The 12,800-nt window shown below is 34.9% G+C and overlaps 1 long non-coding RNA gene across 1 annotated transcript; it reads left to right on the forward strand.

Moving 5' to 3' along the window:
* The first annotated feature begins 2,357 nt into the window (after positions 1–2,357).
* On the forward strand, positions 2,358–11,497 carry LOC116423153. Its single transcript, XR_004233630.1, has 3 exons — positions 2,358–3,443; positions 5,124–5,209; positions 11,468–11,497. It is a non-coding gene; the product is annotated as an uncharacterized LOC116423153 (long non-coding RNA).
* The last annotated feature ends 1,303 nt before the right edge of the window (positions 11,498–12,800 follow it).

Here is a 12,800-nt window from a genome sequence, read left to right on the forward strand (position 1 = left end):
ATGCTGGATTTAGAGTCTGGAACACCTGATTCAAACTCAGCTTCAGACATTTACCAGCTATATGTTCCTACTTAAGTCAACAAATCTCTTCAAGCCTTATTTTCCTCATCTCTAAAATAAGATAATAATAGTTCCTATTTCAGTTATTGTGAAGATCAAATGAAATAATATATGTGACATGCTTTATTAACCTTAATGTGCCACATAAAAGTTAGCTATTACTATACCTACACCACAACTTTTGATCCACAAATACCACTAGGAGGCAAATATTATAGGAAGACTAAAAATAGATGAAAAGGTCTCACATACACAAAAATATTTATAGTGGTACTTTTTGTGGTAGCAAAGAGCTAGAAATAGACTAGATATGTATTGATTGGAGAATAGATGAACAAAAGTGTTGTATATAAATATAATGGAGTTCTATAGCACTGTAAGAAATAATGAATGTGGAGAATTTAGAGAAATTTGGAAAGAATCAAGTAAATTAATTCAGAGTAAATTGAGCAGATTTGTGTTGTTGTTGTTTAGTTGTTTTTTAGTCATGTCCTACTCTCTGTGACCCCATTTGGGGTTTTCTTGGCAAAGATACTAGAGTGATATGACAAATCACAATATCCTTCTCCAGCTCAATTGACAGATGAGGAAATTAAATCAAATAGGGTTAAGTGACTTGCCCAGGGTCACATAGCTAGTAAGTATCTCAAGTCAGATTTGAATTTAGGAAGATGAGTCTTCCTGATTCTAGGCCTGGTACTTTATCCTCTGTTCCACCTACCTGTCCTTTTAACTAAGTCTGAAGATATCTTTCCATTTATATTTCAGCAGGAAATTATCATACACCATCAGTATTATCTATCTGCCCAAAGATTTTGTCTTTTATGAGAAGTCATATTGATGTTCCAAAATGAAGTTATAATGATCATATATAGAGCAATATGTAGTATAGTTTACTGGAACTGACTGGAAGCTATATTTTTTTTGGTCTGAAATTAATTCTGATATTAATCATTTTAAGGGGAGATTGTTAAATTGTTAAGTATGAGACAATATACTAAGTAATAAGAAACCTGTTGTGAAACAAAGCTACATGGATAGATACTCTGCTGTCTACTTACTGTATGACCCTGAGCAAATCATTTAACCTCTCAGTGCAATAAGCAATTCTATTAAATTATAAATTCCAGAGCAAGGGCCAACCTGTCTTGAAACAGAGTTTCCTCTCTAGATATCCCTGTTACTATTAGTCTAAAGTCCTATATCTGGTTCAAAAGAGAGGGGAAAAAAGGTAAAACTTGATGGCCAATCTTCTCCAGTGATTAACTTCGGAACAATCAATTATCTATACCACCATTTCTGCCTATTTGATTAAAGGTGATAAAAATATGATGGTAAAAATGTACATAATGTTCCTTAAATTCAAATGAGATAAATATAGTCTGTCAGGAAAAAAAAATGTATTTGGGAATCTACCAAGCTGACAGAGAACAATAAGTTTTACAGCAGAAGTTCAAGATATAAATAGACAAAATTCAAGAAATTTTGAGTAGGAGCCACCACAAATAAGTTCTCCTCTTGGAATTATTCTGCAAAAATCAAGTTTGATTCTTGAATGGCTTCTTCGTCACTTCTTATTAAAAAAAAATTAGTTGTATTGGGTAGATTTGCCAACTCTTTAAAATGATCAATATCAGAATTAATCTCAGATCAAAAAAATGTAACGTTGATGTTTATGTATAAACAATGTTCACATATTGCTTCTATATATGATCATGATAACTTCATTCTGGAACATCAATATGACTTCTCATAAAAGACAAAATCTTTGGGTAGATAGATAATACTGATGGTGTGTGATAATTTGAATTCTTTAGATTGCTAATATGTTACTTGTCCCTCCACACCCAGTTCAAGACATAGGCGTATCTGAGATTCTAGCCAATTAATAGTCAATTTGATTAGCCTGGGGAATTAGGTCAGGAAAATCTTCTAAAATCAAAACTTCCAACAGAGACAATAAAATATATTCTGAGACTTCTACTTGTGACTAGATCAGAGCATAAATATTATATACTGTCCTTCTAGGCTGTAGACTATCTTTTAAATTATTCAGCACTGAATTAAAATTATTATTAAGCACTGAATAAAAATATTCTGTTGTTCAATCATGTCTGACTTGGCAAGAATACTAGAATGTTTTGCCTTCTCCTTTTCCAGTGTGTTCCAGATTTTTACAGATTTTACAGATCCAATTTTACAGATGAGGAATTGAGGCAAATAGGGATTAATTAACTAGCCAGAGTCACACAGCTAGTAAGTGTCTGAGGTCACATTTGAACTCAGGTCTTCCTGATTGAAGGACAGTGCTCTATCTACTGCACTACCTAGTTACCATAAGAAATTCTAGTCCAACATATAACTAAGACTTGAATATAATTGGCATAAGTTATAAAGGTATGATAAACTAATTTGGGAACTTTCTGATTTCAACGGAAACTAGGCCTCTTTTGTCAACATGAGTAGGGTTCTATCCTGTAAATGACAACATTTGTGAATAATAAATACTGAGAGCTTGATATCATCTGACTTTTTTTTTTTTTTGTCAAATAAAGTGCGAATTTTATATATGAAGCAAATATAAGAAACTATGACTTACTTATTGAAAGTAATGAGAAAAAGTCCAAAAGTCAATAACTGTTTGGCATTCTAGAAAATACACTGGCAAGTTCAGTACCAACAAATACTCTCTTCTAGTGGCTGATGAAGTGACCCAACAGTAGTTCATTTTTGTGGAAGAAAAACATGATAGAAATTGAATAATGCTTAATGTAGGTAAATAAAAATAGAGTTATACAGTTCAAAATTATCCAGTTTCATTAGGATCCCATCCCCATCAATAGGATGAGTGTAATTTGGTTATCAGGAAGAGTGAGATTTTCCAAAACAAGATTATACAAATTATCATCCTAGAAATAACCATAATATACCTACCCCTATAAAAAATTTAAAAGAAACAAAACATTAATAGGATACTAAAGGGCTTCTTTAAGTCAATCCTTTAGGCCATTCAGTTTGTGGCAGCTGGTCAGAGACTCCTTCACACAGGCAGCAGGCAAGAGACAATAGTGCAAGGGGAAAGCACATAGAATCCTCTCTTTTTGGAGCACAAATACCCCAGTAAAATGAGTCATAGTTCCCTGATATTGTTCTTCTTTTCTGTTCTAGGTGAAGGAATTGAAGTCTTTGATTTATTGATTTTGAAAAGTTCAAGAGGGAACCTCAACATCCCATGTAGGGTCCTGATTTGGCCACCTGTTCAGCATTGTTGCCCAGAAAGAGAAGGAATGGTCTTGGGGAATGACCTTCAGGATGCAGTCCAGTGATAGCTGAGACGAGACTTATCTGACAGTCATTCCACATGTGTACATGCCCAGTGCTAGGTAGGTACTGAATTAAAATATATACCTGGGATGTTGGGGGGAAATGTTCATGTATTTGTTCTTATTTTATCTTTGAAGTAAATATCCTTTTACAAGAAAAAGAAAGAAGAAAGAAAGAGAGAAGGATAAAGAGAAAGAAAAAGAAAGAGAGAGAGAAAGAGGGAAGGAAGGAAGACAAGGAGGGAAGGAAAAAAAGAAGGAAGAGAGAAGGTGGAAGGAACAGAGGGAGGGAAATAAAGTCATAACATTACGCTATAGCTATGTGACATGCATACATAATAACAACTCCTAAAATCAGATTCCATCAAGTTTCTAGAAACAACTATTTTTTACAAGTGAACCTGTTCTTTATACCTTCAATTTCTAATTTCTGTGCCTCACTGGAAATAAATTCTGTAATAAATCAAATGATTTAGGTAACAAGGCCAAAGTTATCAATAGACAAAGACATTCTTCTCAAACTTTACAATATACTCTTCCACCTCTATTCTGAGCTCCCATTTTTTTCTTTATTCCTCTCAATTCTTCAACTTGATATCAATTTGGCAAGAATGACTTTCCTGTAAAAGAGAAAGGATTCTTAAAGTTTGGAAGAAACTAAGTTTTCTTTTCATGATTCCTAACCAATGGAAAAAAATCTATCTTCCTCAAGGTCTTTATGTTACTGCATACAAAAGACCATCTTGAAGAACAAACTCAGAAAAGCTTTCAACTTCTCCCTACAAGATGATTAACAATGAATGATACCAGCTGGAGTCAAAAGCTCTTGCCCATTGTGGGTCTTTATCTTGGCGTAAAACACAATACAGGGCAGAAAACTCTGGATTCAATCATCGATCACTTGAGTGCCAGGCATTCCATAAAATTGGGGGTCCATATGGTGGTGGCCTACAGGTAGCACAATACTGTTACTCTGGCACTCCTTCCCTACAATACTTTCACAATACCAAACTCCAATTTCTTACCTCCTCTTTTCCTCCTCTTCCATTTCCTTTCTTTCCCAGTCTCATTTCTTCTTTTCTTCCTTTTCCTAAATTCTCTTTAGTTCACCCAAACCAAAAGGATATGGATAGTACTTAAAGGAAAAACAAAGTAAGCAGGAATAGTAATTAAAATTAAACTCAAGATCCAATCACTAAAGTTTAAAAGCTCTTGAATCATTTGTAACAGAAATGGCTGGAGAAAATCTGTAGTGAACATCAAAGCATGAAAACACACACACACCTTGCATACACACACAACACACCCACACACACACATTTCCAAAAATAACTTGAACATCAAAAAAAGAATACTCAGAACTTGAACCAAGATCCTCTTGGCAATATTAACATTATTAAAATGTGCTGCATTTTACAGAGAACTGACTCCCATTCTCTTTCTTTCCCAGATGTTTATGGCAGTATTCTTAGGGGGGAAAGCATATTTGACAGAATTTCAGGTTACCAATATGGAAAATCTTTTTTCCACTTCTTTTCTCAACCTGCTTGGAAGTGGAAGCAGCACCTCTAAATAGGGAATGGAAATCAGGTCTTCTTACGCTTTGCACATGAAGAATTCTTTCCTAAAATATTAGACTATAGTGATGCCAGATGGTCTGCATAGCTATAATATCTGATGAAGATTATATTTATTACACTTACCAAAAAACACTATTACACTTACTCTCTTGGATTCCAGGTATGTGTAACATATGTATGGAGAAAAAGAGAATAAATGTGAAGAAAGGAGAATTCCATCAAAAGCTTCATGTTTCAAGAATACAAGTAATTTTGTTTTTACTAATTATCGTAGAGAAAATATAACAAAAGAAATGTATTTAGGCCAATTAAGAACATTTTTTCATAATTGTATTATTTGATTACATTCAAATGTGTTTTTCAGGAAGAAATGCCTGTTAGCCTAAAACCTGCAGGTATGCATTACTATTACTAGATACTAGTAATTACTAGATTCCATGAGGGTGAAGTCCCTGTCTTACTTATCTTTCCAGTGTCTAGGTGCACAGTTTTTTCACCACTGGATAGGTTCTCAATAAAAATAGCAAGCAAGCAGCATGAATGAGTTCAAATAGCATTGAACTGGGGAGTAGGAGACTTCAGTTGGAATCTTTCATTAGATACTTTCTAGCTGTGGGAATCCAAGTATGTGTCTAATCTCTTCAAGCCTCATTTTCTTTATCTGTAAAAAGGGAGTGAGAACCTTTTCTCACAGGGTTGCTATGGAGACCAAAAGAAATCATAGGTAATAAATCAGAGCAGGAAAGAAGTCACCTAGTCCAATTCCCACAATTAAAATTGAAGAAACTAAGATAGCACATGTAAAGTACATATGTTATCATTTTTCAATTGTGTCTGACTCTTTGTGACCTCATTGAGGTTTTCTTCATATTGGAATGGTTTGCAGTTTTCTTCTTCAGCTTATTTTACAGATGAGGAAGTAGGGCAAACAGGGTTAAATGACTCACCCATGGTCACACAGCTATCATCTGAGGTCAGATTTTAACTCAGGAAGAACTCCGTGACTCCAGGCCTGGCATTCTATCCACTGTGCCACCTAGCTGCCCAAGCATTATATGACTGTTAGCTGTTATTAGTCTTGGCTGCAACTAATTCAACTACATAATCTTAGGAGTGTCATTTAATATCTCAAGTCCTTAGCTTCCTCAAGGGTACAATGAGATAGCTGGATTGGAAAGTCCTTTCCAATTTTGTAGCTCTAATTACAATCGAATGCTTCACTCTATCTATGTGAGTTGAATAAAAACTCCTTTTACAGAAGATTCTCATATTACTAATTCTCACATTACTAGACCAGACTTAATCATTTTTACACACATATCTATACAAAATTAACTGCTCTTGTTCAACTTTTCTGAAAAAAAAATAGGATCATGGAGTTCTTCAGTGGTCTCATGTTATTAAACACATCATTACTTCACATAAAATTTTATGGCACATCTGCTAGTTTACATTGAAAAGTTATAATCAAAATGAAATGAACTTGTCATAATAAGTGAACCAAATAGATCACATTTAGCAGACTTTCCCTATTAAAAAAGAAAGAAAGAAAGAAAGAACATTGGTTTCTATAGTGTCCTATTTACAGCTCCTCAGCTTGGCAAACACACCTCCTTTTGTATACGGAATTCTGTTTGAAGCAAGTGTAACATCTGGAGAAAATAAGCACATTTACCATGAGTCAGGAAAATGAAATAATACACACTTGCTTTATAAAATTTGGAAATTCCTGATATAAGGCCCAGTTATTACTATAACCTGACTAGTTAGAGCCACTCCTTTTCCTTTAGTTTTCCCCCTCACTTTTTTTCTTTCCATCTCTTTAATTATCAGTTTTTTTTTTCCCTCCATTCTTCCCTCTCCCTCTTTTTGTCCCTTTCATTTCTTTCATTTTTCTTCCTGGCTTTCTTTCTCTCTATTTCTTCTGTCTCATTTTCTTTCTCCTTCCCCTCTCCATTTTCAGTACTTTATGAAAAACTGGCCCACGGCTACCCCTATGCAAAACAATATAAATATATTGTGGCTAGTAATGAGGAACCAGAATACTCATAGCCAACAGGAAGTAAACAAATGCATGAACAGTTGGAGGAAATCATGCCCACCATATACAATCACAGGCAGCTGAGCTAGCTAGCTGTCACTGTGAAGAGATCAAGAAAGGAGAGGGTCCAGGTGTGTGGCACAAGGAGGCAACCACAGAAGTGGTGCAGCTGGACCTTATTCTCATCAGCAGCTGCCCCGCTGAAGACAGTTTAGGCTCTTAGTACCACTGCCGGAAACACTGCTGAGGCTGTTAATCTGATTGGCTACGTTTCTCAGCTATGTAGAGAGGTTTCACAGCTGTGATATTCACCCAGGAATTCCCCAATGCAAATATGGGAATTCCCCTCTTGCAGCTTCTGGAATTCCTCCCCAGTGGGCTTTTTGTTCAACTTTTTGTAGCTCTTTCTGGGTGAAAACATTTGAGACTGACACTGAGGGAGAAGCCTTGCCCTTTGAATTCCTGAATGAGTTCTCCTTCTGCTCTCTAGTGTGTCTGTATTTAGTGAGGAAAAAATAGGGAACTAACACCAGTGAATCATGTTGCCAATGTCATTTAATGAGAACTGCCCCAATATTAGTCTAACTAAGCGAGATAGCTTGGTTGAATCCTCACACCATAAAAAGAAGTCTTCCTGTTATATTAAGTAATGTTACACAAGAGAATGGGGAGGCAGGGTTGTCTTAATATAAATTTTTTAAAAGTTTGGATTGTTAATAGCCCAGTAAAAGGAAACATGGAGCTCACAAAACAGCAAAGCTAGCCATATTTATTCAGGAAGATAGTCACAAGTGAAGGACAGTCAGGGAAAATGATGAAAACAGATCCATTGGGTAGAATTAGCCACCTCATTGGGGCCCCAGAAGGAATGGGGCACCCTCTCCCCTTAGACTAGCAGAATCTGGTAGATTTTTATAGGATTCTTATCTGGGTCTATCAGGACCAGATACTGGGGGAAAGGAGTAAGGAACCTAGATCTAAGACTGGTGCAGATTCATTCTAGTGAAGGGAACAAAGACTCCCAAGTAATTGTTGGCTAGTTGATAGTCAAACTCCCCACTTTGAGAAAAGAAGCTTTGGTCCATTATGGCTGATCTTATTCTCTAATAGGGTGACTCTTGGGGTTTTTTAAGCTTCCTGGAGGTTCTCAGGCATTGTATTACTTGGTGAGGGGAGTAGGAGACCAACCTTTAAAGACTGTTGTCTTAGAATATTTGGCCTTTCTTTGCCCTCCCCGTTCCCCATTAGGATCTCTACTCTCAAAGTGTTTACTGTAGAACACACACACACACACACACACACACACACACACACACACACACTGCTGTTGAAAGTGTTTTCTTTAGATCAATGACCACAATAACAAGATCAGGGGTTTTCAATCTATTTTGAGTCCTGGAATCTTTATGGGCTATTTCTCAAAATGTTTTAAAATTCATCAAATAATATACACAAGATTACAAAGGAAAACAATTATATTTATTTTATTTTTGCCAGTAAGATCAGAGGCCATCTGAAATCTAACCAGAGATGCCCATGGACCCAAGATTAAGAAGAACATGTGCATTGATGGATGAGAAGATCTGGTGTACTAACTATAAATTCCCTAGGGTCCTAAGCAGATACAATCTCATACTACTTACTTTAGCCTAGCAATTTTTAAGCCTTTTATGTTATTGCTGGCCTCATTTCAGTTTACTCTTCTCTAGTGCTATCCATTCTATTCTAGTTTACGCATATTTCCACTCCCTTAATCTACTGCCAGTGTTATTCTCAGTTTCATTGGTATCTGAGGAAATTGATAATATCTCTCTGAGATTTGTGTTCCTTTTTTTCATGTTGAAATGACTTCTTGCAGCCACTAGAATCTGGATTCTCTGATTATTCTTTGATTATTTCTAATAATTATTATTATCCAGATAATTTTTATAGTACTTTCTCTGATTCATTGTCCCAACTTGCATTTTTATTGGCAGATTATGACTATTGCCTTGGGTTCTAAATGTGATCCTAAATGGGTCCAAATATTTTAGCTCAGGAGTCTCTACTGATGTATTTCCCATTAAAAATCAGTCAACAGACTCAATTAACTTTAAGAAAAAGGCATTTAATTAAATAATATAGCAAGATTAATAGTTACAAAATATTTTTGTTCCCAAATCTAGAGCACAATCTCCCATAAAGATGTATAGAATTCAGAAACAAGGGAGACAGTAGACAAAAAGTACATGGTAGTATTATTTGTATAGGAAAGACAGGTGGCTGAAGAAGAATCCTCACAAAATTCACTCTAGGGTAGAATGTTGGTGATAGATAAGTCATTTCACTGATTACCTGAATTTGCTCCTTGCAAAAGAACTCTTTAGATGGGCAGGTAGCACAGTTAGGCTTTCCATTTAAAGGACGCAGTATTGCTATTGGATAGATTGAAATATTGCCTGGTTGGGCCAGGCAGATCTCTCTACTACTAGTCTGATTCTTCAAGGTATATTGTTTCTGCTGGACAGGTTATGATATACGACCTGAGCTTTCTCTTTAATTTGTACCACTCCCATCCTTAGACTGAGCTGTATAATACTGTACTTACTCTTTCAGCTATGATGTACTATTTCAGATAGAGTGCTAGTATGATTTTTCAGTAAGGGTAGAGATTCTTAGTCTAGAATTGGCAGAAACCTTTCTACTTCTGTTCCCTCAGAACCTCAATTCTGAGGTTTGTCATCTTTTAGATCAGGGATGAGCATGGGGGTGGTGGTGGAGAGTATAGCTTCTTATATTCAATCATTCTTCTTACTTAGATCTAGGTTCTCTCAATTATGTCTGTCAACTAGTTACATCCCTTCCCCCCACCATTTTTCTGTAGTTGGGCAAAATGAGTGCCTAGAAATAAAGATATTGAGTTTATGCCTCTGGGCAAGTTCAGTGCCTTTACTGGCTTTTTCATATATAATTGAGTTTCTCAGAGTTTCAGAATATCTTCTAAGGTATGGAATGCTTCACTTATATCTGAAATTACTTCATTTCAATTTCTTCATTTCCATTTTTATCTCTTACTACCTTCAACTTTGATGAAGTGTAAAGTAAGAATAATTTTACATTATGAATTGTTTCCCCTTTTTTGGCCATACAGAATCCAGCTCAGTTCTCCTGAGATATTCCTGCTCATTTACATTCTATATCCTTTTTCTAACCCAAAGATCTCAAAGTCCTGAGATATAACTTCACCACCTCCCCTAGCTCTATTACACTCCCAATGTTACCATTAAGGGCTCCCAAATTTTTATCCTGAGCAATCAACTCTATGCCTCTTCCCATTCTTTTCTTGAGTACCTGGGATTTAGGTACTAACTATATTATTTTCTTAGCAAAACATGAACACATTTTAAGACTCAATCACACTAGCTCTAGCTTCAGCCAAGTTGGGGATTTTTCTAAAGCAATTAATTTTTTGGCCAAATTAGTCATTTAAAAGATATTTTTACCAATATTCCTTTTCTTCCCATCACATCATTTCCTAATGACTTGTTCCAGAAGAACACAGTATCTAGGTGGTGATATCCTAGGTGAGGATAGAACACTGGGCATAGAATCAGGAAGATGTAAGTTTAAATCTGATCAAACACAATAGCTATGTGACCCTGGACAAATCAATTAACCTAATGTCTGCTTCAGTCTCCTAATCTGTAAAATGGGGATAATAATAGCACCTATTTTTTGGATTGATATGAGTTTAAAATGGGATAATAGTTGTAAAGTGTTTTGTAAACCTATATAAATTTATATAGCTATTGCTATGTATCTGTTATTATTAAGACAAAGTAAAATTAAGCAAAATAAATCAGCAGGTTGGTCATATCTGATAACAAATGCTCATTTAATACAATAAATAACAACTTCTCTGCTAGGAAGGAGCATCCATCACTAGTATTACCATTACCATTAGTAATTAATTACTATTAGTCACTGTTCTAATCAGGGAAATGTATCCCAGGACAAAACTCTACATACATCAGTAGTAACATTCACTTTTTTCAGTGATGTCTTCAGTTTGCATTCTATGAATCTCCGTGTAGTCTTCCAACTACATTTGGCAATGATGGTAGCATACCCCATTATTGTTAGACAATTTTTTTAGAAATGTAATTGCTGATCTAGAGAGAAGGAAGACAGGATTGAAGTTGCTGGGCTAGTGACAAATATTACAAGTTGCAAAGAAATTATATAAGGACTATAACAATCATAGATGCTGGGCTTAAAGGATCTCAGAGACCATGGAGTCCAATCATCTCATTTTATTGTTTTAAAAATTTTGTCTTTTCCATATGTGCAAAAATGTTTGTAGTAGCCCTTTTTGTAGTGGCAAGGAATTGAAAACTGGGTGGCTGTCCATCAGTTGAGAAATGGCTGAATAAGTTATGGTATATGAATGTATTTTAATATTATTGTCCTATAAAAATTATTAGCAGGCTGATTTCAGAAAAGCATGGAGTGCTTACATAAACTGATGCTGATTGAAGTGAGAAGAACCAAAGGAATACTGTACATGGTGACGGCAAGATTATGTGATCAACCATGATGGACTTGGCTCTTCTCAAAAAGGCAATGATTCCAATAGATTTAGGGTGGAAAATGCCATTAGTATCCAGAGAGAGAACAATGGAGACTGAATGAGGATTGAAGCATAATATTTTCACCTTTGTTTTTTTTTTCCTTTATTATGTTTTTTCCCCCTTTTGGTCTGATTTTTCCTGTACAACATGACAACTATGGAAATATGTTTAGAAGAATTGTACACATTCAACCTATATCAGATTGCTTGCTGTCTTAGGGAGAGGGGAGAAAAGGAGAAAATTTTGTATCACACTCTTACAAAAATAAACGTTGAAAACTATCTTTATATGTATTTGGGAAAATAAAATACTATTGAAAATTTTAAAAATTAAAATTAAACAAAAATATAGTGTCACAGAACTACTGTCAGTTATATACTCTGGGGACAAGCAGAATTAGTCTAGTTTTACTTCCACATTCATTTATCAGACCTAAAACTATATTATAAAGCAGTGGTCATTAAAACCATTTGGAAGTAGTTAAAAAATAAAGTAGTTAATCAATGGAATAGGTTAGGTTTACAAGATATAATAGTCAATGACTATAGTAATCTAGTGTTTGATAAACCCAAAGAACTCACTTTAAAAAAATTGCTGGGAAAATTGGAAAACAATATGACAGAAACTATTGACCAACACCTAAAACTCTATATTAGGATAAGGCCAAAATGAGTTTATGATTTAGACATAAAGAGTGATTCTATAAGCAAATTAGAAGAACAAAGGATAGTCTATCTCTCAGATCTGTGGAGAAAGAAGGAATTTGTAGCCAAAGAAGAATCACAATACATTATGAAATGTAAAATGGATAATTTTGATAATATTAAATTTAAAAGTTTTTGTACAAACAAAACCAATGCAGATAAAACTATTAAAATATATAAAGAATTGACTCAAATCTAGAAAGATATAAGCCATTCTCCAATTGATAAATGATCAAAGGATATGAACAGAACAATTTTCAGATGAAGAAATTAAAATCATTTCTAGTCATATGAAAAAATGCTCTAAATCACTATTGATTAGTGAAATGCAAATTAAGACAACTCAGAGCTACCATTACATACCTCTCGGATTGGCTAGGATGCCAGGAAAAGATACTGATAAATGTTGGAGATGTAGGAAAACAGGAACACTAATACATTGTTGGTGGAGTTGTGAACTATCCAACCATTTTGTAGCGCAA

The sequence above is a fragment of the Sarcophilus harrisii genome, chromosome 4 (genome assembly GCF_902635505.1).
Source record: "Sarcophilus harrisii chromosome 4, mSarHar1.11, whole genome shotgun sequence".
Taxonomy (NCBI): domain Eukaryota; kingdom Metazoa; phylum Chordata; class Mammalia; order Dasyuromorphia; family Dasyuridae; genus Sarcophilus; species Sarcophilus harrisii.